Source organism: Hermetia illucens, chromosome 3 (assembly GCF_905115235.1).
Source record: "Hermetia illucens chromosome 3, iHerIll2.2.curated.20191125, whole genome shotgun sequence".
NCBI classification, from domain to species: Eukaryota; Metazoa; Arthropoda; class Insecta; order Diptera; family Stratiomyidae; genus Hermetia; species Hermetia illucens.
In genome coordinates, this window is record NC_051851.1 from 161,448,391 (window position 1) to 161,474,097 (window position 25,707).

The following is a 25,707-nucleotide window of genomic DNA, read 5'->3' on the forward strand; positions in this document are numbered from 1 at the left end:
AGGGAGCTATTTCCAATGAAACCTTCGTATTGGAATCAGTGGTGCGGCAGGTAGACGGGTGGTGAATTCTGGAAGACTTCTCGGCAAGCAACCATCGATACATCGCGTTCAAAATAATTGATACCACCTCTCGTTGCACACCACCCCGCACCTTTTCCTGTATATGAAATGTCAAGAAGGTGAACCCGAGGAAATTGGTCGAAACTGGAGATCACTTCTAGAGTCGGGGTAGTAGCGTTGCATCTAACGCTGTTGGAAATTCAGTTATGGATCTACATGCCCAAGAGGGTGTTGTGATGTGGTAAAACCATCTGTATATTGGTGGACGGCAGAATTTACTGAGCTCCAAAAGGATTGTCGCTCCTTGACATAAAGCGTGAACACTCGGGATAAAGCATGTAGCTTGGCAGAGTGGACATCAGCGAAAAGGAGACTACGCAGCTTGATAAACCAAAGCAAAGCTCACTGCAGAACCTAGTCGACGAAGTGAATGGGGACCATTCGATTGTAAACGGTTACCCCGAAAAGTCGGAGCTCTGCTGAAACCATGTTCACTTAAGGACGAGCGTATAGACAGCAGCTGGGAACTATTCCATGCGCATCCCGTAAGAGATGATGACAGAAACGTGGGTAAACCGGCTGTGAAAGCTTTGCTGGGTTTTCGGTTGTGATGGTTTCTTGTCTAACCCGAAATAATCGAAATAATCCTTGCGTTGTGTTTTTCCCGCCCTCCCGAAGAAAATACCTCAGTTGCTGTGTTCTTCATTACCCACTTAATTTAGTCAGAGGTGACAGGAGGCTCTCGTAATTTACAGAACCTTGAGCAGTCATAGATTTTCTGGAGCAAGAAACTTATTTATGAGGAATAATTATATGCAAGGAAGCGGGATTTAGTTGCAAAAATTGTCATGTACTATAAGGGGAACACCACCAAATTGGATTGAACTAAGGAATCAACGGGAGCATCAGCACCCTGGATCGGCAATTCCAATTCTATTACAACCACTTGCAATACTTGCTCCTATTTTGGCTTTTCTTTGTCGTTTCCATAATTTTGCCGTCATTTCAGTTCTTCAAAATGATCTCCTATTCGTCTGACCTAGAAGAGCAAACTAAATTCCCGAATACGTTGCCACGAAATTGCAGCCTGCAGGGAAATTATTTCGGTCATCAATGCACTAAAATGGAGCAAAATTCCTACGCTTGACGGTCTTTCCGTAGATTTATTTATCGCTGCACCATCAGCTACTGCAGATCGGTCGGTTCCACTTGTACAAAAGTCCGGGGAATCCGAAACCTTTCTCAGAGATGGAAGTAGGGGATGATTGTCAACATCCGCTTTGAGTGTAACCATTGGAGGGGTCCCTGCGTGCTCCCTGCCGTCGCAAAGATAATAGTTCAAATCATCCTGGAACGCATCAATAAACTGATTGGTTTCCGCTAGGGATCCTCCTGCATTGACTAGATTAACACCCTACGGATAATTTTGGAACACCTGGTCTTCAACGATTTCAAGTGCTCAACGCAGGAGGAGCATTCCGGAAAAACTAATAGCTATTATCGGAGGGACATATGGTACTGAGCAATTCCGGAATAAGGGAAAGGAATCCCAGGAGAACGGATTGGGATTCGTATGCAACGTACCCGAGCAACAACATGGCTCACCTTCAAGGGGGCGACGACATCAGAAGCGAACTGGAACAGTGGTGGAAAACCTTGACAAAGTCGCCATTGACGTATATGAGGCCAGCTGTCCGGCTATGACAGTTAAGTCATCAAGGGATATACCCTGGTGGAATAGGAACTTAGCCAGAATGAGAACGGAGGTATGAAAACTTTTCAACCGAAGAAAATGAACTGGAGACTGGCCGAGGTATCAAAATGTATTGACTGCGTATATCAACGCGTTCAGAGAAGAAAAATGGAACAGCTTTAGGGAATTCTGTGAAGGGATTGAATAAACCACAGAAACATACAACGCTATAATCAAGGAAGGGGCAATATTTTCTGTCTTTTTGAAGAAGGAGGATTATACATTTCTCGGGAATAAGGAGGGCAGAGTACATCTGCTTCTCAGAACTCATTTTCTGGAGTCCTACCTCATGGCCGCAGGCGAAAACATTCTGCGTGACACCGCAACAACGAATAAAAAGTGAAGAACGGAGAACTGGAAACTAGCAAAAGAGGTATGCTCGGAAGTCAGGGTAAGGTGGGCAGTGGGAACTTTTAAACCACTGAAATCATCTAGAGTAGATGGCATCTTCTCAGCATTAATCCAGAAAGGCCTAGAAATCACCTTAGAGTCTCTTCTTGCGGGCAGCATAGAATTGGGACATATACCAAGAGCACGGAGGCGAGCGAAAGTGGTCTTCATCCCGAATGTGGGTAAAAAGATTCTTTCTCACCCTAAATCTTTTAGACTAATTTGCCTAATATCATTCGTATTCAAAACGGTGGAGAAGTTCATAAACAACTATATTGGAACTAACGTTCTAAAGCGGAATCCTCTACATCAGTGTCAATATGCTTATCGGGCAGGATGATCAACTGAAACTGTATCAGCAGATGGATGTACTACGGGATGCCATATAAGCGGTGATAGTGCCCCGCTTATATGGAGTATGGTAGTGGACGAACTCTTGAACGGGCTAACAGATCCTCTATTACAGGTCCAGGGTTACGAGGACGACATTGTTTTAATCTGTAGGGGTAAATATGAGGATACCCTATGTGATAGAATCCAAACCGGGTTAGGGATTACTAGTGCTTGATGCAGGAAGGTGGAAATGCGTATCAATCCAGTCAAAACCACCATAATACCATTCACTAGGAAACGTAAGCTTGATCACTTGAGAGCCATAAGGTTACATGATATGGGGGTGAAACGAGAAACAGAGTTTAAAGAATTGGGAATTACGCTAGATCAAAAATTACTCTTGAAAACGCATGTCAGAAACATCAGGAAGCTACAAGAACTTTGATGACGTGTAGGTTCATAGCAGGAAAAAAATGGAGTTGCAGCAATTTATAGGGCCATTGATTACCTATGAGGCGGTAATCTTGGCAGAAAGAACTGAACTCAGCACATAAGCCAGTGTATGATCAGTGGGGGAATGAGGACATGTCCAAAACCATCCCTGGAGGTCCTTCTTGGACTAACCCCTCTCGATCTGCACATACAAATGCAGGAAAGGAGTACAATCTTCAGGAAGGCTCAGGTATCAGTGACGTGGAGAGCTATCTAAATCGAAGGAAGATTGATATTCTTTCTAGGCAGTCCCCCAAATTATTGATACCAAGGGATAATATTACAACGACATTGAACTTCCATAATTAGTTTGAAGCACGTTGAAGTAACAAGGCAAACTGGAAGCGCGTGGACACTGACGGATCCCTCACCGCAGAGGGAGCGGGTGCTGGGGCCATTGGTCCAAGGAAAATATACTTGGAGGCAATGGGTAGGTACACTAGACATAGACAGATCTGCCCCCATTAATCTCCAAAGGAACTACAGGAGGCAGAACATTGCTATTCTGACTGACAGCTAAGCGGCGATCAAGGAACTTAGGTCCAACCAGGTGAACTCTAAACTGGTATGGGGATGTATGAATACTATCGGCTCGTTCGACAAGGTCTGGATTTTCTGGGTTCCAGGCCATGTTGGGTTGGAAGGCAATGAGGCAGCGGACGCACTAGTCAAGAAGGGAGCAAGGACGCCTTTACGCGTGCCAGATCCCTTCTATGGAATTGGAAACGGGTTCCTGGTTATGCTATTAAAAAATGAAGAGGAACGGTTGAGGAAAGTATCCTGAGCGGGCCTACTAGGAATGGAGCAGTCCAGGGTGCTTATTGAGGTATACGAACCCAAGCGCACAAAGGTTTGCTTAAACTTTAGCAAGGAGAACTTTCGAATCATAGTGGGAACACTCATCACTAAACAATCACCTAGGCAAGCTTGTGCAAAGTGTGTCGAGGCACCTGGGAGAACACTTAGTATCAGATGCAAGGTTGGAAGATTTGGAAGTAGGGAATATACTAGAGTTCGTAACGGTATTGGCTTGCTTGAGATACTATAATTAATAGCTACACTGCAACCAGTGAAAGGGTCCCAGTACTGACCTTGGGTAGCTGAGTTTTAAAAAATAGTGCAATTGGAAAAGCCGTGCACCAAGATATTTCTCCAAAAGTGCAAACCACAAGGTTCGTGCCAGAAGGAGCAACTTCCGTCTTCCGACTTTAACTTTAATTTTAGTGTCGGTAATATCACAATGTTATGGAGTAGTGTAAACAGAATATTATTGCAAAAAGCCAACCCTGAGTTCAATAAACAAATTAACGAATCTTGTTACATTGGCGAAGTAAAAATAGCCCGTGGAAAGCAAATTATTTAATTTATTCTGATAAACAGCCACGTCTACCTAGAAACCAATACCCTTTCCACGGATATCGATTATTGCAAGAACAAACACAGATACTTTTTGTTGTTGTTCTCCACAAACAAAATTGAAATCACTGCGACCCGATAAACAGTAGAAATCTTTCCTTTCCACATGTTCTAATTGATTCGGAAAATATTAAATCAATATTTAATATCACGGACGAGTATATAATGTAAATCATCCGCCACATTGTGCTGGATACAATACAGAAGAATCTAAAAGATATCTCACCACTACCTTGCCATCTTGCAACATTGTCTTGGAGTCTAGCAGCCGAGATAGATCTAATGCGAGTTTGATACAGAAGATACTTAACAGTTTGCAGAAGCAATTAGACGGTGAGGAATTCTTAATGATTTTGGAGCATTTTCTATTCTTTGTCACGAAATGAATCGATGACACCACAGTGATTTATCTTTTTTTGGAAGATTTTGTCTTTCACGTTTTTCTCGGGGGGAGTCGACATCTAATTTACTTGAAATAATTCAAGGTAGTCATATCGAATATACTTTTATTAGCGAGCACTTTTACGTATTTGCAGATGATCCGGAATTGATTTTTGACGCTCAACGGCTTGGAGATGCTAATATAAGACACGAGTGGCCGAAATCAGTAGTTAATATTAATGAACTTATCTAGTTAAGATCGCACGCTCTACCCTCTTCCATGTACCACACGCAAACCGAATACCTGTTTGAATACCTGTTGGCGTCACATTACAGATATATTTATCCAAGATGATATCAGAGAGAACTTTGAGAAACCATTTCGTTTGCTTGGTTTTATTGCACAAGATGATTAAGCCGAAACTACGTTGTCTTCACCTGTAATATTTTATTTGGCTACTGTTTGTACCCAAGAAAGCGCTCATAAGTTCTTGTTTCTCAGGTGTTTGGTTTAGATAACAATTTTTTTTCTTTTTATTTATATAGAAGAGGAAGAAACGTGTTTCAGCGCGCTGTGATAAAGGTGAGAATCCGATAAAAACAGTATCAATTATCAGATACACGCAAGGTATCTAGATTTTAATTTGTGTTTGATCAACAAAAAGATTGCAAATTCATTTTGAAACTGTACATACCATAGCAAGTTGATAATTCTTCTTATCAGAGGAGAAATTTTTTTGCTTTATGTTACATTAGTTGAAATTAATTTTGATTGATTGATATTTGAGATTTGAAGATGGATTAAAAGTAGAGTGATGACTATGCCTCTGAATAATAATACCAGAAATAGTAGCTCCTATGTGATACCTTTTACTCAATTCAGTAGAATTTTTGACGACAAAGTTGATCACCTTGATTAGTTGGGCTTCTCAGTTCTGGTTTTTGGGATTGGCTCGCGCTGAATTTTGTGTTTGAATGGAAATGGTACTTTGATAATCGTATCTAAATTATGTATCTCAAAAGACCGAAAATATCTATGATAGAACTGGTAGGTAAAGGTCTTTCTATCGCCGACACTTTAGAATGTTATTAAGCTCTGTCAAGTAATGACCTTGAAGGGTTCCAGAAGTGAAATGACCTTTAAAAAGAATTTAGAATGCCATATGGTAAACCATCTTTTGTGGTGTAACTTGCAGAGGAACCCTACATAAGCATCGTTCATGAATCAATCAAGAAAGTGTCACTCATATCGCACTCCGTATATCACCTCGGTTGGGAGGGTTCTTTCTTCTGTTGCAATAAAGTACCAACTGCGGGCTCTGATATATCGTTGGCGATTGCCAATAGCCCTTGACTTTGGGGCAAGCGGGTACTAAGTTCATTTTACATTCCCCCAAGGCTTTAGGTGAATTTAAATTGAATTTAAACGGAGAGAATAATGGGTGATCTGAATGCCACAATGAGGCTGGCTTTCTGCAGCATCCATCACCTCATGACTACTTAGCGTTTACATAAACCGAATGAGACCATGCCTGGCTTTCGACGCGAGGTTGATGGTCTGGGAGACGCCGTTTTGGTCACGGAGGGGTACATCCTGGAACGGGGTGATTTCAATGACAGGACGCTTGAATAAAGCATGCCCCACCCATCTCGGCCACAATCGGGATCGTAGTTTTAAACTCCGTATTCACGCAAACGGTGCCCAGGAATTACTAGTACCGTCGGTGGATAGGTGGCGAATTCTCGAAGTAGCAGACGCTATTTGTCGGCGTGCATCAGCCCGGTATTTTTACTGCGAATGGAACGTCGCGAAGGTGAACATTGGGGGATCCATCGAAGCTTTTGAAGCAGGCAGAGTCGCACTGGAGGGCACTAAAGAAATTCAATGATGAATCTGATAACGACAGCCTGCGGAACTCCCATGCCGTGCAAGCTACTTAGCCGCGACAAGCCTTCCATGTATTGTCGACTTGCGGAAGGAATGTCACAAGCTGTTTGGCACAACGTTTAAACGTCCGGGAGAAGGCATGCATCACAATGGAGAGTACAGATTAGTGAAAAGAAGACTTTCATCTGGTTCAAGCATTGTGCAATGTCTGCTTTACCCATCCTTTGCAAATCAGTTTTAGATACACTTGCCTCGGGACATTTTAAACAATCCTGACCTGTATCTTTTCCTCTTCCAGTGCAACACTTAATAAGGCCCTTTGCCCCTTTTTTTAATAAAATTGGCTTACAGTCAGTCAGTCTCTTTGTTTTTTGAGAAGACTCTTACCCACTAAAATCACCTCCCACTCTTCCACTGACCTGCGGAACCTCTATAAAATATTATTTATATATTTATCAAAAATCGTCAAAAATATTTATATTTATATTATATATTTTTACCCTTCTCTTTCCTTTTTTACTTGATTATATGCCAATCTTCCTGACATGCGACCCTTCTCTGCACCAGATTTCCTGATGTTCAGATTTCACCTCGAGTTTCCTCTCCAATAGTGGGAGAATACGTGCTGTGGGTCCTCCAGGATATCACCACAATGGCCAATAAGACGAAGTGTCCTATTTTAACCTGTTGAGGGGCTGACGATAGGGGAAGGTTATAATTTATCTCGGTGTACTTCCCGATAACAACGACCAGCTTGTGTCTCAAGCGAACCTTTTTTGAGCGCGACTTAAACCTTTAATACTCACTAAGGGTTGTCCTTCTTTGGACCGCACCCAGTTTATTGGCGTGTCGTGAGGTATATAACACATTTCTTCAAACTGGTGCTGCTCAGAACAGGATCTTAGTACCTTTGCTATTAGTCTAGTGCCGTCTTCCTTCATTTATCGGTATGATAGAGACCAAGCTGTATCAAACAAGTTCACTGGGTGTGGAGTCTCAATTGCAGTTGAACTCATTTTGTTCTTCTCTGGCTTCAGTTATACCTTACGTGTCTTCCCGCCCAATTTCGTTTCGATAATTGTTTCTTGTGTATACTTCCTTTGTGCTGGTCACTATCACCTGGATGAAGAATTTTATGGCAGTTTTTTATCTTCCTCTGTGGGGATTTAAATCTCCCGATGACCTAATCATCCTAGTTTTCCAATTCCTTTGAATAACGTTTCCTAGTCCAACCCTCTCTTTCTATACTTGTTCTGCCCTGTAATTCAACATCATCAAACACTCATTGGACCTTCCTCTGCATCTCTTCACTGTCTACTTACCCGAGTGTTATGTTTTTATATTTCCCGCAACATCACTGTATACCACAGTAAACACTGCAATCCAGCCATTTAAAGCGGTACTCCATCGGTCCAGTTCAAACCCTGCGCGAAACTTAGCTTTACTATCAATCAACTGAAGTACTATTTCATCATCATTAACGGCGCAACAACCGGTATCCGGTCTAGGCCTGCCTTAATAAGGAAACTTCAGACACTCCCGTTTTGCGTCGAGGTCCACCAATTCGATATCGCTAAAAGATATTTAGTGTCCTGACCTGCGTCATCACTCGATTTTAGGCAGGGTTTGGCTCGTCTTCTTTTTCTACCTAGATATTGCCCTTACAGATTTTCCGGGCTTCATCATCCTCACCCATACGGTATAGCTGAACTGCCCATCGCAACCTGTTGAGTCGGATTTTATTCACAATCAGACAGGCAAGGTGTCGCTCATAGATTTCGTCGTTATGTAGGCTACAAAATTTTTCATCCTCATGTAGGGGGCCGAAAATTCTTCAGAGGATTCTTCTCTCGAACGCGGCCAAGAGTTCGCAATTTTTCTAACTTACCCATGTTCATTTATGTGCACCTCGAAATCTGACGCCTGCTCGATTTGGATGAAGGTAGACTATGCATCTCGGGTTGTTCTTCTCATAATGTCAATATCGTCAGCGTGAGCCAATAGTTGGGTGAACTTGAAGAGAAACGCTTTCTCCAGGGCTAGGTTAAAAAGAACGCATGATGGAGCATCCCCTTGTCTTAGACCGTTGTTGATGTTGAATGGTTTCGAGAGTAATGCTGCCGCTTTTATCTGGCCTCGCACATTGGTCAGGGTCAGCCTAGTCAGTCTTATAGTTTTGGTTGGTATACCGAATTTTCTCATGACCGTGTACAGTTTTACCTAGGCGGCCTAAAAGTCAATGAAAAAATGGTGCAATTGATGTCCATATTCCAACAGTTTTTCGATCGCTTCCCGCAGAAAGAAAACCTGATCTGTTTCTGATTTGTCTGGAGTGAAGGATCTTTGGTATGAACCAATGATGTCCTGGGCAAGATAGCGGCGAATATCTTATAGATGGTACTCAACAGCGTGAAAATTCAATAATTGCTGCACTGTGTGATATCTCCCTTTTTATGAATGAGACAGATAATGCTTCATTGTCTTGAGCATAAGTTGATGAACCGCTTGATGTAATTGGTCGCCTCCATATTTAACCAATTCGGCTTTAATTCCATCGGCTCCAGGCGACTTATGATTTTTTAGCCGATGAATTGCACGGACTGTTTCTCCTAAACTTGGTGGTGGCAGTATTTGTCCGTCGTCTTCAGTTGGCGGGACCTCCAACTCGCCGACGTTCTGGTTGTTCAGTAGCTCATCAAAGTACTCAACCCATCGCTCTAATATGGCCATTCTATCGGAAATCAGATTTCCCTCTTTGTCTCAGAAGGATGAGCATCGAGGTGTATAAAGCTTCATCCTGCTTGCTTGTTGGTAAAACTTCCGCGCCTGGTGCGGTTGCTCCCTGTACTTTTCGAGCCCACAGACCTGTTGGTTCTCTCAGACTTCTGTTTTCCGTCTGTGGAGTCACTTCTCCTCTCGCCGGAGTTCGTGATAAGTCTTCACGCATGTCCGCGTCATTTGAGAATGGAACATTACTCGGTATGCAGCATTCTTCCGTTGCGTTGCTAGCTTACATTCATCATCAAACCAGCCTTTCCGACTCTTTTTGCGGCTGAGGCCAAGTATGTTTGCGGCTGTATTTATGATAACATTCTTCAGGTGATTGTGAAGATCATTTGTTGATGCTTTTTCTCCAGGATCTCTATTGACTGCAGTTATAGCGGCATACAATTGCCCCTTATGCGGAGGGCTGTGTTGTGGATGACTTCAGTGTTAACTCTCACCTGATTGTTAGAGGAGATTCTGGGTGGTGTTGTTATTCGAGCTCGGAGCACCATGTCATCGAGATAGTGATCCGAGTCTATATTGGGCCCCCTATATGTTCTGACAGTCATCAAGACTGAGAGGTACCGGGGTTCGGTCAACCCATGGGTGGTTAAAACCGGCCCCGTATGGAGGAGAACTAGCAGGTTGTTGGAAGTCTTTCGATGGTGCAGTCGTCGACGTTTCTCATCAGACATGCCATCGAAAAGAATAGGTGATGAGCTAGAAGAATTACTTTACGACTGAGTAAATATCTTTCAAATACCATATCTTGCTTGCCTGGTTTATACTTAAGTATTCAAATGGGTATTTTTCTAAATTGTTCAAGGAAAAGAGTCTCTTTGCTCCTTTCTCTTTGTCACACGTTTTCCTCTTCTCTGATACCTGTTGATCGCTTAGCAACCACCTGTTTCCTTGTTATCTTTAAAAATCTCTTCTAAAAATGACTGGTTTTTTGTTACTTGGTTAGGACTTTTTTGTGATGTTTAATATGTGCATGTGATTCTCTCTGGCTGAGGTAAAGTCAATGGATCTTGAAATTATCTATAGCTTGGGTGGGATGCTTGAGATGTAGCGGGAACATTGGCTAGTTGGATCGCAGTTATTTGAGCATCTCTTCTTCGTAATTTGGTTAATGTTTAATTATTTCTGCATAAAAACTCCCTTTACAAATTTGTTAATTTCAAGATTTTCAAAAATTTGGTAACGCTCATCTAATAAATGAGTACCGGCAATGTCAGTCTTTCATTCGAACATGACTTGGGAAATTGCGGTCGAGATCTGTGAACGTGACGAATTAATCACAGGGAGGGGAATGAACGCTCTGTTGTTTGGAGGTGGGTTGATTCGAAGGGGATTCAGGGATTTTTATTTGGACACTTGCCGTGACAACAAGGATGAAATTAACAACGCCACGTACGATTTGATGTGGGTATTTCAGGTGAAGATGTGATTCGTCGTGGATCTTCCATCTCTCATTCACCACTGGATCCCCCCCCCCCCTTACACCGCGTGGTCATGCTGTTATTTTTTTGTGTCAAAATTTTAGATTTATTTCTCTTAAACACTAGAGCCTTGATCTCAGTTAACTCCGAACTCAGGTGAAGAGTTTTTCTTCAGTTCATTTAATTTTGGTGTTTTCAGTGTTTGCCACTTTAATTTATGCGAAAGTTCCAATCCTTGAACGATTGTGTTTGACCTGCGAGTAGCATGACCGAAAGTGGTGACATATTGTAATCGCTCCATTTATATGTAATCACAAACACGGCATGAGTGCAATTATATTGAAGTGAAATTCGTCGTATGTTCAGACCTAAACAAGGTCGAAGTGAATTATTTGTTGAGGATGCAGGAAGTCCTGAATCCGTATCCACTTGATGACAGACCGGATCACTTGAGAAGCAATTTGCAGCTAGAAATCTCTCTGAGGTCCCCAAAGAATGGTTTACCCAGTGTCTGCAGCCTGACTCTAGCCAGAGCTGGGCAATCGCAGAGAAAGTTCATGAGGGTTTCCCTTCCTTATCCGCAGCTTCGGCAATGCGAGTTGTAGGGTAAGCCGAGCCTAGCGGCATGGTACCCTATAGGTCAGTGCCCCGTGCAGACCGCCGTAATCTGGAATTTTTTTGAGTTATACACTTAACTTTTTTTAAAAAAGGTTCACTGACGGTTCGTCCAGGGTGAGGCAGCGTCTGATGAGTTGCCTTTGCATCCTCAACAAAACACCTAATGAGGAACTGGGTTGGTGAACGAGCCGGATACTCTTGGACGGATTGATGAGAAGGCGGAAGTAGCAGTTAAGAAAAGGAGACAACTTCATTGCTGCCATGTCATGGAATGAAATCCACTAGCATGAGATGACCGACGAATGGGTCATTTTAGAACTAGGTTGCGTGACACCGATGCGGTTGATGACCTATGCCCCGAATAGGAGTTTAATAATCGTTGGCGCAACAATCTAGTTGGATCTGGGCTTTAAATTGTGTTAGAGCATTTCATTCATATACTGTATGTACGCCATGGTCAACATTGTGATCGTGTCCGATTATTACCCTGATTTGACTAAGGTACTCCTTCACCGCTGAGTCGATTGGTATCCGACACTCAGTAACGATAAAAATCCCACTACGATAGCTTAGTGCTCTAATCATTGAGCCATCCGGCTGTATAGAGTCCCACTCTCTCGCTAGGGAGGTTACAAAAACCATATATATATATTAGTGAAGATGAGGTTTTGAACAGCACAAAACTCTTCACTGACGATCAGAACGATGATGCGACCAGGAAGTCCCCTATGAACCGGTCAACAGTTAGTAAAAGAAACACACTCGGCCCAACTTATGGCTGGTTCGGTTTTACACCTGTCGTCTTTCCAGAAGGCAGTTTTGTGAGAATAGAATCAACGCAATACAAAAACATAAAATTCGTTTGTGTGTCAACAAGTTGACTTACGTCGTCTCAGTCCTCGTTGGAGAGATCGCCGATACATGAACTCACTGGAAGCTGTCAAATATGATTTCTTTAAGGCTGACAATTTCAGGCGGTTAATAAACTTTACAGATCAACATTTACGCAAATTCTCAACGAACATGAACAACATAAACTCGAACGAAAAGACCTCGCCTCAGACTAAGAGCACAGAGACAACCAGACGATAGGTCGACAATTACTAGTGCAGACGACGATAGGTTTTGTAGGTTCCGAAGTGTCTACGACAATCACGCATGCAAATGTAATCCCCCTTCTCTCAGAAAATGGCCTGTCAAGTTCGACAAAAATCCGCACATTCAGTTTCTAGTTGATTTCGATTCCGTCTCTCCACTCCTTTTGAAAGCAGCTCTGAAAAGGAAGTGACTCCACCACTGCCTCACGCTCATGGCAGCGAAATCCTCACTGGTAGCTATCTACGGCGCTCACAGCCTTCAACTCAATCTAAGCTTACGTCGACCTTTCGATTGTCCATTATAGGTACGAATTTTCTCTTCTCCAAAAATCTATTGGTTGATTTTTGAGGCCAACAGTTTGTCGGCGCCTCCACTGGCCTCACATCGAGGGGCTTTATAGCTTTGACTCCACCCCAACATATAACCTTTCCACCACCAGCCACGATTACTCATTTCCCATAAATATAAGCATTAAATACCACAGCGTTGTACATGACCTTACACGAATAGATCTCTTAGCTGTGGAACTGTCGCACCGATTTCCGGACGCCTTTGGAGGCAAAGAAGAGTTTAAGTAATTTCCGGTCGTAGGGGTTAATCGGCTATGTCCAGTAGATGAGCTCTCTATAGCTCGGACGATAACGTAGCTTAGCGTATCAAGGTTGGCTTCAAGCGAATGAACGCTTATCAAATTTCGGATCGCCATACCCTTACGATTACCGAAGGCCTGGATGACCAGATATTAAAGGTATACATCTTTTCGGTTATAGACCTGGAGAAGGCGTTTTCCATACCAGCGGGGTATCCCGCTAGCTTTTATCGTTATCGAGAAACTGAAACACCAACGATGGCGAGCTACTCACTACCTGTAAAAAAATATAGAATAAAATTTTCTTGGGGAGATCATTCATGATCTACATCGACCATAAGTCCAGGCAGGCGTGCCAGCAGGATTTAATATTATTATTTAGCACAAAGCTGGCTCTCGAGGAGATAACGTGGCTGCTGATGCGCTCGCTTGCGTCAATACCGCCTCCATGCCCGCAATCTCGATCTATAATGCATCACCTTAAGGCGGGAATGAGGAACCTTAACAGATCACCAGATAATTGATGGTAAGTCCAATTCCCGCGACAGTTCTATGTGAATAATTAGGTCCTGTCTACCATCAATTCTGTGATGTGTGGCTTCCGAAGCTCTTCATAATTTCCTACACCCGACCGTCTAGACAACCACACGTCCTGCCTCCTCAAAGTTATTTCGATTCGGCATACGTAGAAGTTTTAATCACTGGACACGCCACGGCTTTGGACAACTTCACCATGTCGGAGAACTGTTCGAATATCTGCACGCTGACGACAGCAAGCTTCCTCTCTGTCAAGATTTCTGGTATTGGTTCACTGTTGTGGGTAGATTTACTAGGCGGTGGGAAGCGATGCCCCTTCTGGATTTGCAAGTAGTTATTCTTGCTGGAGTTCTTATCAACAGGTGGATTAATTTATATGGGACGCCTTTAAACTCTGCAGGAGACCAGGCCGCCTAGTTTGAAAACGAAATGCCCCCGAATTACTCGAGTTCTTGGGAATTTTGATAATATATTTTATACGCTATCATCCACAGCCGAGGATGTGCGGGAGCAACCCGTACCACTTTTAAGGGTGATTTGTGCATTCTCCAGCGGAGATGATTTACTACACGACACTCAGGGTTCGCGGTGAATCGTCCTCTACTCAGAGTCATGGAGGCGATTGTCCCTTCACCTTCGTGAAGAGATTTCGCGTTGCTGCGTAAAATATCACGTGAACTCATGTATTTAAGACTGTTGATGCCGTCAGGAAGTCCTTTTAGCCTCCTTACTCTCGCCCCCATGGAATCATTTTACGCAATGATAATAGTATATTATAGATGTTAACAACCATGATCGTATTATCTCTATAGATACATATCTTGAAACGATCGGCGTCCAGACTGACGCGGTCCCTTTACTGGCTTGCGCAGTTCGACACGTCCAACACCTCAACGATCTCATTATTGCGAACATCAGAAATTGCGGCTACCTCCATTAACTATCAGTGGAGAGGCTCCAACAGTGTTTCACTCATCCTCAGCAACAATCGTAGCTCCTTAACGAGACTACTTTAAAGCCCGTACAGTTCGGCCTGTCGGTTACACCGGAAAAGCCCATAATGATTCTTTAACAAATCTAAGTGATGGTGGTCAACTAATCAGAAAGAGTTGGTTTTCAGTGGGGGTCATTTCTCACAAAGGAGCTGTCAAAGCCTCAGTTATATCCATCGTATGCTCTCATTTTGATTGTCAATTGAAGAAATTTTTGCTTATTTTAAAAAAATGCGCGACATAGTTGAGCATACAAGCCTTACTGACCAGCATTATGTGAGGTTGTCGCACTGATTGAGCAGCGAAATCAAGCATAAGAGTCTTCATTTGAAGAAGAATAGGATCTCCGTTTATCATATGTCTATTTTGAGGTCCTTCTAAATTCCTACTTTTTAGACGATTTAAAAAAGTTTGGGAAACCTTCTCAACAAATTCAGCTCTAAATTGTTTATTTCTGATTTTCCAGCGTTGAAATTACGTGTATAGTAAGAAACTACTGTGCAGAATATTCCGCTAGTGGAAAATCTCCATCAACAAGACCAATTCCGTATTGAAAACAACAAAACCCGTAAAGCGTAGGTACTGCTTCCACTTCTTAAATCTGATTTATTATCTATTCACTCTAAACACACCCAAGATCAATGGACCGACAAAACGATAAATTCAAATTTGGAGTGAGCTCATATTCAGAACGCGGAAATACCGAACTTAAAGATGAGGATGTGCAGATAGTTATGGCCATAAAAGTTGAAATTGTGATTATACCGCCCCCATATGTACTACGAGTTTATGTATTTAGCAGAATTTGGCTGTTGCTGGCATCACACATTTGTACAGCTTTGCATCACATGCTCCAACAACAACGTAAAAATAGTGCAAATATTTACCGAAAGCTTTTCTTAAGACAATGATAATATTTGGAATGAGTTTCAGATTTTCCGGAACGCGCCTTTTGAGTATGTTTACGAAACCAGGAGGACTTAATATGTTTAAGTATCTCAACAATGAATCACGCAATAGTCCCCCAAAAGATTCGAAAGTGAGCCACTTGTTTGTTCATATATGAATGGTTTCCAGCTCTGAACTGGCTCTCCATTAAGCCATTTGTCAAGAGTAACAAATTGATCATCGCGTCTCCCCTTAATGCAATTTGGAAGTTACAATGTTTGTGATCCAGATATTCTTTATTCTATCCCAAGAGTATTACAACAATTTCCTCAAGAACCTGACTGCAACACCATCTCATTCTTAAACCATTCACCTTCACCCCCGCCAGACGTACGACGGCTCCTAGCGCTGCATAGGAAGGAATTAATAGTCCCAATTATCTATTCAGACTCACTTGCAACAATGTATGTTAGCCCTATGACGCAAGAGTTTAAGTAATCAAGTTAAAGCCACCTATTGTAGCCTCCCCTAGATCGTCTCGGTATCTAGTTAGATTGAAATCGACTAGGATCATCTTGAGAATAAACAAACACTGGCCAGAGATAGTTGTTTATGGAGGGTTTGGTGCAGACACAAGTATCTTCAATTGGCTGCGATGTGGTCCGATGCTGATCATCACCATCGTCACCATCATTAGCTCAAACGGATCAGCATCACTAGCATCATGTACGCTTAATGAAAAACGGAAGTTGGAATATGATGATCTTGAAATGAGCATCATCGTCATCCTATTGTGGACTTTTCTCCGTCGCGCGTTTGGAAAGGATGTTGGGCTCACATATCTCAAATTACTGAGATATAGTAGTATTTATTCAGCAGGGGTGAAAAAAAGTGTGATTTTCCCAGTTTGATAGTAATGAATGATCTTCAGTTTATGATCACATTTTGATTGCATGCAAATTTTAGCATCCACGCTCAAAAAGCGTGCAGAGTGGATTCTATTATATTTATATTTGCAAGTTTATCAACAAAAATGTTGATACAATTAGTTGGGAGAATTAGATATACTTTGTTGTGTTTTTTTAGTTTACAACTGCAATAATTAAAAATTCAAACATTTATTTTCTGATTTTAGATAATCATCATTTCGTTTGAGTATTCCAGGTCACATCAGATTGAAGAGGATTTTCTTCTTGTAGGCTATATAGGAGTTACCGTTCTTGCCCATCCTCCATTAATTTCAACTCACAGGAGAACCCGTTTATAGTGTATCTCATATTTAGCTATGCCAAGGACTGCTCTGGGTGTGTACTTAACATGACGTCTGAGGCAATCATTTGTCGTTCGTACCCTTTAAATTTTCTTGTATCTTTTTGCCTGTGAATTCGCTATAACACAATAACGTAATAACACCTTGTAGTCGTCGCTATTGACGGTTTTTCCTTTTTTGAGGTAGTCAATGAAAATTATACCATTCGCATCCCAGAATACGGACGCCATCACTTTGCCGGCCGACTGTTGTGTTTTTGGACGCTTCGGGCGGCTTTTACCGGTCGTACGCCATTCAGCTGACTGCCGACTTGACCCCGGAGTGAAATGGTGAATGCATGTTTCGTCCACTGTCACATATCGACGCAAAAAATCCTGTTTATTGCGAGTAAACAGTGGCAAACAGCTCTCCGAATCGTTGATACGTTTTTACTTTTGTTCCATTGTGAGCAAACGCGGCAGCTATTTGGAAAAAAACCTTTTTCATAGCCAATTTTTGGTGCAAAATAGTAAATGCACTACCAGTTGATATGTTCACCATCCTAGCTATCTCGGGCATTTTCATTTTGCGGTTACCCATCACGATTTTCAATACTTGCTTGGTGTTTTCGGGAGTTACTCCCTCATTCGGCCGACCCGAACGTTCCGCATCATTTGTATCAGCACGACCGCGTTTCACGTCGAAAACCACCGACAAATGGTTGTTTTCGACGGAGTAGAGTCCGAATAACGTTTTTCAAGCCATTGCTGAACTTGAACAGTGTCTTTTCTCCATTAGAAAACAATGTTTTATCAACACACGAAACTCGTTTTGGTCCATTTTTTCACAATTGCAAAGGTAGCGTCAGTTTAACCACTATAGCTTTCTTGGTTATGTTTCGAATTACATCAAATTTTGGCACATCTTATCTGAAGGTTGGTACTTCTGAACCTTGGTATATAAATGGCATTATTAGCGCCATTTCTACGCTAGTCCCGGGACTTATAGAACGATGTGTTACATAGCATTAATTTTACTCGAATGAAAATATATTTTTAGGCCAAAATTCCATAATTTTTCCTCAGATTTTTTTTTTATTTTGAATGGATTCTCTCCCTGTTTAAGTATACGCATGTTGAACTCCCTCCCTTTGAACTTCAAATACCAACGTTAAAACTAAGAACTGCAGCAGAAAATGATAATCGAGGGCGCATCTATATTGAATAAAAACTTTTAGTGTCCGCGGCTTAGCGATAAGAGGGATATTCCATTCGCCTTTTCCGGGGTCAATTAGACGAAATAATGCAGTCAATAATATTCTTGTAATATCAGGATAAAATTCTGATATTTGTTCTACCCCTTAAGTTTTTCCAATTCTCCCTCTTTATTTTACAATTCCTATCCCGTCCTTCATCTAATTATAATACTTACTACTTCAACAGATTTAATTTTCTAATTTTTTAAAACAACCCAGCAACTGGCTCCTTTCCCTTAAATTTCATAGTTCAATTTTAAATAAAACATTGCAAATTCTGTTTTTTTTTATAGACGGCATAATGTGTGTCCGAATAGCTCAGTGGTTAGAGCACTGGGTTGTCATACGGAAGGCCGCGGTTCAAATCTCGCTGGTGGCAGTGGGATTTGTATCGTGACTTGACGTCGGATACCAGTCGACTCAGCTGTGAATGAGTACCTGAGTCAAATCAGGGTAATAATCTCGGGCGAGCGCAATGCTGACCACGTTGCCTCCTACAGTTCACTGTAGTGTACCGTTACGGTCTTGAATGAAGTGCTCTAACACACTTCAAGGCCCTGATCCAATATGGATTGTTGCGCCAACGATTATTATTTAATGTCCAATATTGGGTACATTGTTAGTCGCTGAGGGGAATGACCTGCCGTACACTTCAACACAACAGAGTATGTTGCTGTTGATGCTGATCCCGCATGGATTAATGGAACGGGGACCGGCTGATCGGTGGGCAACGGAATAGCTGGACTGGAGAGTGGAGGCAGTTGAAATTTTGATGTTGGGCGAGAAGATTACTAGCGTGTGCTTCAGCGAGAATTTGCCAGAGAAAAAAGGGAATTTATAAAAGGAAAAACGTCCCTTTTGAAAAGTGTATGCAGCGGAATCAAAAAAACTATCCAGACAGGGTGCCTGCCAACGTGGTAAGGGCTCCGAAAACGAGAATTGACGAGTTAGGTAAGAAAAACTAGAGAGAATGGTAACTGCAGTAGCATATAAAAAGATTGGAATCTGATAGCTGGTCAGCACCGATTCCGTTGATTATTATTTGCGGTTCGTTTCAATTGCACTAATTTTTCCTTTCTTTGGCTTTGAAGGTGCCTTTTGCGAAAGAGTGGGGGACGTCGGATTCAGTTAGCCTCACTTTTGGAGCTCTGGGAGGAGGGGAAAGGGTCTGAATTCGTGTATGTTTCTTCTTTTTTGTTTAATTTATCCTTTTTGTTTATTCGCATCCGAAATAAAGATATCCGCGATTGATATGAGGTTGCACTGGTCGTGGAAAACCTGCGAGAGAGGTATGGTTACGTAATTCGCGCCAACGAGAATTCACTTGCCAAGATTGGTCTGAACATCGAAGTCGATGGTAAGCGACCAAAAAACCGGCCAAAACAACGGTGGCTTCATACGCTGGATGGGGATTTAAAAACTTCGACAATACATTCAGATCAGGAATTTGATAGAACCTAGTGGCGAAACCGATCACGATGAGCCGATCCCGCTTATGAACGGGACAAACGATTCATTTTCTTTATTATCTTCTTATCTAATTCTTTCTAGAGCCTTGCATTTTGGTTTTGTTTTCTTTTATTTGTTTATTGTTTTCTCTAGACACTTCTAATTTGAGGATTTCCTTTCCCCTATTTCCCTATTCTTCCCTAGTCCCGTAAAACTCATTTCGATAAGGGACATCCTCCAATAGGTTAGGGATATCGAATTGGTGGACTTCGGCGCAAAACCGGAATGTCCGGAGTTCCTCATTAAGGCGGGCCTAGACCAGGTTGTTGCGCCGTTGATGATGATGATGAAACTAAACATTGGTAACTAAACAATGTTGGAATGAAAGACATGTAGGATGTAGGAAGTAGCAAAAAAGGGACCCATATATCCACGCTTTCATTCGGAAATCTCTAAGAAATCTAAGAATCGGGGAGGATCGGGCATCAGAGTGCGCCTTCACTCCTTTCTATTGTTCTGCGCAAAGTGCCTTTGTGGCGACCCACTCGTCGGCCTTCTTGGGAGAGTGGGTTCCCCTGCATTGTGTAGCCAGCAATGCAATTTTCACACTTCTTAATGTGTGGCCTATTCATTGCCACTTCCGCCTTCCGATCACATGGCGTACGAATGCCAGGCCTGTGCGCCTATCTAGTTCTTCGTTTATAACAGTATTATGCCAGTGTGATGATACGACGCAGACTGGAGTTGACGAAAGGTTGGAGCTTTTGAATAACGCGGGGGTCACTTTCCACGTGTTATTCCCATGTTGCAACACAGTAAGATCAATTGCACAGAACAACCTCAACTTGATCTTGGTGTGGGGATAACTGCATTTTCAGATTTCAGATAAGGTAGCGAAAAGGAACAAAGTGCTGTTGACGCGTCGGATAACAACCTGTTGGGTACTACCACCGGTAGAAACTACGCTTCGTAGATATTCAAATGAATTTACGCATTCTATCCCCTGTCCGTTAATGCAGATAGGGACAGTGCGATAACCTTGGTTTTGTTAGTGCTTATCTACAGTACAACTCTTCTCTCTCTCGTTCTGAATCCAGAGCCATTAGCACAAAGATCCAGACCCGTTGAGAGAGCAAATAGAAGGCATCAGCGTAGTCAAGGGGTTTGAGGCTTCCTCCATTCCTGGCGGACTCCGCTTTGGACATCAAAATCCTCTCAGATTTTGCCTCGGTGAAGCACGTGACCTTTTTTGCCATCATATATCGCCCTTATAATCGGTATTATTATAATTTCACCGAAATGCCCCTTCTGTGTAGAACACGTCAAATACACTCCCTGTTTATGCTGTATAAAGCTTTCTCGAAATCGACGAAGAGAAAGGGAACCAAAGATCTAAGTTTCGTGCACTGTCCCAAAATTATCCGTAGGGTGATGTGGTCAATACAGAAGGATCCGGAACGGAAACCGGCCTGCCCTCTGTCGATCAAGTTTTTGAGATGCTCCCTGATGCGTTCCAGGATTATTTTAACTATAATCCCTGGGAAGGTAGGGGTGATGCAGATACCCCTCCAATTATCACGCTCAAAATGGGTGTCCTTGTTTGGAATTCTAACGATCATCCCCTTCCCTCACTCTCTGGGAAAGGTCTCGGATTTCCAAGATTTCCGTACAAGTAGAAGTAGCAAATTTTCAGTAACCACAGGTGATAAACAACTCTGTCAAGCGACTGTCATGCCCAGCGGCTTTACACTGTTTGAATCCATTGATGGCCGAAATTATTTCTTTTCTCTTGGAGGGGAGGGACAGTCTGCATCCCCATGTTACGGTGGCTAGCCATTTCATCCATAAGAGGAGGAACCTCACCGGATGTAGTACGGTTTAGGACCGTGGTGAAATATCCTCTCCACCCCTTTAGTTGTTCATCATCGTGGATAAGAAGTCGACCATTAACGGGCTTCCCGGGACTGTCGAACGATTTGCGACTAGATGCAAGCTTTTTGTGATGTGTACACTTCTAAAATGATTGCATTCTGCGGCATCTTCCAGCTTTCTGACCAGCGGAATAGCAAATCTACCTTTGCCACGGCACACGCTATGCTGAGCTTGTCGGGATTTCGTTCGGTATGGGAATTCGAGCGCGTCACGCCCGCCATCACTCGCAGTAGTCAATAGAGCTTTCAACCCCTTTCGTTCATCGATCCCAGATCCAAATCTTATGACGCCCCTTAGCCCAATTCTCATCGATATTCTCAGGTGGGTTACTTAGGGTATTTGCCGTTCGATCAGAAAGAAAATTTTGCCACTGTTAAGCGATAGGATCATATAAGTGGTGGATGTTCCCATTCTGCGTGAAGTGGCATACAAGTGAACAAAAACGATCATCAGATGGTGATCTTTTTAGAGTTCGATGTCAGTACCTCACCTGTTACGGACATCCAAGAGACAATTCCTCGCTCTACGGTAGTCATCACCGTATTCGCGTGTGCCACCACTCGCCTTTCCAGAAAACAAAAGTACATAGCCGGAAGAGGGAGAGGAATAATCTCCAGATGTCCACCATATTCCTTCACTTAGACCCAGAAGGTCCAGCTTATATCGTTCGAGTTCGTGCTTGAGTTGGAGAAAGCGAGAATTCTGAGGACCCCTGCTACCTTTGTCAAGGAGCGTGCGCACATTCCAGGAACCTATCATAGTCCGTTTACGATAGCCAAGGATCTTGAGCGTGAAGTCAATCTCTATCTGAGGCGTTGTTGGCGATCGGTGATCGATGAATGGGATTGTACCCAATGTGGTAACCACGAACCATACCAACGAAAATGCACTGGTTAGATTGGTCCCAACCTCGAAGTCGATGGAAAACGGCCCAAAGCCGACAAAACAGATGGCTTGATACGTTAGATGGTGATCTGATAGCCTCTCAGTTCCACCCGGGTCATACCTATGACTTAGAAAAGGGGTGAGAACAGTTTAGGTGGGTCGATCCCGCTAGCAAACAGGACAAAGGTTGAACAAGAAGAGAAAGCAGTCACAGGGTTGTATAAGTGTTGCCTCCAATCCCATAAACGACTTCAATGTCGATATTAATTTCCCGGTCAACTGGCTGGTCCCATAACCTTATAACAATTGACTTGGAATCTTCGTAGATAAGAATCAGATAGGAGTGATTGCAGTGAAAGTAAGTATTGTTAGAAGAAAAGAGCCGAACAGGGATAAAAAAGTAGAGGTCCCCGAGATTCTTAAAACCTCTTTATTAAAGAAATAAAGCCTGAAAATGATAATAGCTCAAGGAGGAATGGTCGTAATGCGATAGTATATTTTTTAACTCTTTTCGCTGGGATTAAGAATTTAAATTGGCAAAGAGTTGAATGTGATTTTATATCAAGACATAACATCATAAGATGCGGTATCTAAACAGTGGACTCCAGAACTCACACAGTTTTTCTCCTTCTCCAGGGCCAGCAGTTACTATGTATTTGATAAAACTTTATACTATGTTATCGGCATTTTTTTTTGGCCTCGCTAGATGAGCTTAGATATTTATAAGAGTACGTATGAACAAATGCACATAAATAGCATCCGCATATTATCTGAATCTAAAGATACAGTCATAGGTAATTTATAGTATATTCGTAGATACGTGAATTTTATATACTTTCTGAAAGGCGTTCATACGCAATGTGATGAATGTATAGCCCTCAATAAAGGCGAGAAAAAGTTGAAAGTGTATCAAAATATAACCACAATATATTCCGCTGATAAGATGTAAAAACAAGAATTAACACTAACAGTTTTTGTGATACACAGAATACAGATAAAATGTGATAGATACAGATAAATGTACACAGCTTTCTACACACGTTTGTTTGTCTGTGCAATATCAGTTTCTAGACTGTTGATTCTAGGCTGTGAGGAGGCTAGAAAAGGGGTAGGAGGACTTCTAGAGATTACAGAAAATTTGTTCTAGTCACAGGGAGATTACTTAGGCCGACGTTAAAGGCAATTAGCACCATCTCCCTTAGTTTCATAAAGTACAAAACAATAAACTTATATGCATAGTCGATTGGGGGTGGGTGCATTTTATTTATCTATAATTTAACTTTTTTTGCATTTAGAGTGAAGCCCAAGGCTCTGGCATCCATAAAAGTTATGCATTGACTGGGGACGTAACAATTTATTGTTGCAAATTATTTTTGAAATCAGGTTCTCGTGGAAAGCGATAGATTTTGGTTTAGGTCTAGATACAGATACTCGAGAAAAAAGAAATCAATTTCGACCCTTTTTAGTGTGTTCGGAATACTTACGTCTACTTTCATAAATGAAGCTGAAAACTGCACTTAAATCCTTTCATAATGAATCCGTTCTGGTATAATCAACTTTTCTGACGACACTAGCCACTGTTTAGATATTAAGATTCAAAAATGTTATTCACCGTTTCCAATAAGCACACCAACATGGAACCAATCAAATTGCAAGCACGTAATAAGGGACGAATCCATGGCCATCAAGAAATGAACATTACTATCACGTTTTGGAAGTTTTTGCGAGTTTTTTGATCCACTATGACCACATTATCAATTCGGATCACATATGACTGCATTAAATATTTACGAAAATAACAATTACACAATCCGTATCAAGATCAGTAGACACCCCAAAGGTCACACTTCTACCGAGTACAAGTACTACTAATTCAGATATTTGTAGCTAAATCTAGGTTCAGCTACAGATGTGTACAACCTCAGATAGTTTTATTCCTCAAAAACAATCTATTTGGATTGTTTTGCACCTAATCTGGATCAGGAAAGAGTTGTCCCAAATGCGTAGGTTTCCGAAAATAAGTTTGATTTAGACAATTAGCACAATTAAGAGGGTAAGTGAGTTCGATAGATACATCATGCTATCTTCCGTAGTACGAGTCTCCAAAAGCCGAGAACAATCCGAATCTGCATGGACCATATTGTTTGCGCCAATACGATAATTAGATTGAGATTCAAAACACTTTGTTCGTTAGATGGTTTGAAACGGTAGCGCCACTCTGCCTATATTGTTACCCCCAAACGCATGAGGTCTGATCCGCTCGGTAGTAAGAACGTTAAAGAACTGATACTTACTATATGTGCCTGGCTTGACTACTGAAAGACGTACTGGGGCCAATATTGCCTATCTCTCCCATACCAATCTACCTTGATTGGAGCGCTTTATGCTCCACACGTTGAGCGTTATTTACATTTCGGGCCTAGTCAAGTCAAACGTTCGCGGCATATACAGTCGCCATAGTTAGCAAGTAGCTCCGTATCTAACTCTCTCCTGATTCGACTGTAAACAAATGGAGCTTTTATTTAGCAATTTGTTGCTGGGATAGTCAGCCGTTCTGCGGTTCATATGCTAAATATGCTGGATGGCGTGTGGACGAAGTGTTATGTGTAACAAATGCGGCTAAACATATGCTTGCGCCAGGCTAGCTGGTTGTTTTGACGGGGGCTGTTTGATGAGGGAGTTGATAGATACAATCATTTGGTCAAGTGTAAGTGGCTGGAAATTTCGGAAGTTTCCCATAGCGAGGAGGGGGCTAATAGTTATTGGGTTTATTAGGGTAGGATACCTCTGTATTCCGTGGCTATTTCTGAAAATTTTGAATTTACCTTGATGGGTGCCTCGACATCGTTAAAAATTAAGTTGGTGGCCGGAATAGTTTTCCCCAATGAGTCAAGCAGCAGCTGCAGTGCATATTATTGATCTGAACAACGCTTATCAGGAGTGAAAGAAGTAGATAATGCTAATCTATGAGACCTCGATTGAACTTATCAACAAGCGAAGGGGGCACAGAAATAGCGGATGGATATTGATCAAGACCAGATTATGCATTCATTACGTTTTGTAGTATATGGCAATTGGATGTTATCGTATGCGACCGTAATGAAAGGAAAGACCTTATCGTATTGCAAGACTGACGGGGCTGATTCAAGCGTTGTGTCATGACTACTTTACTCAACCTTGGCAACTCCCTTTCGGGCTAGTGGACTTGCAGAACAGATCTCTTATAGATTCCACAACCAATCTTCATTCGTCAAGCAGAATCTCATCACACCCCAACAATAATCTTTCCGTACT

General features: G+C 42.1%; 1 protein-coding gene across 1 annotated transcript in view; it reads right to left on the reverse strand.

Moving 5' to 3' along the window:
• The window catches only part of LOC119651059 (cGMP-dependent protein kinase, isozyme 1), an 82,846-nt gene extending 58,144 nt beyond the window's left edge, over positions 1–24,702 (reverse strand). The window contains exon 1 of the mRNA XM_038054388.1: positions 23,898–24,702. The gene's annotated coding sequence lies outside the window, so the exon portion shown is untranslated. The remainder of the gene's footprint in view (positions 1–23,897) is intronic.
• Positions 24,703–25,707: the final 1,005 nt, after the last annotated feature.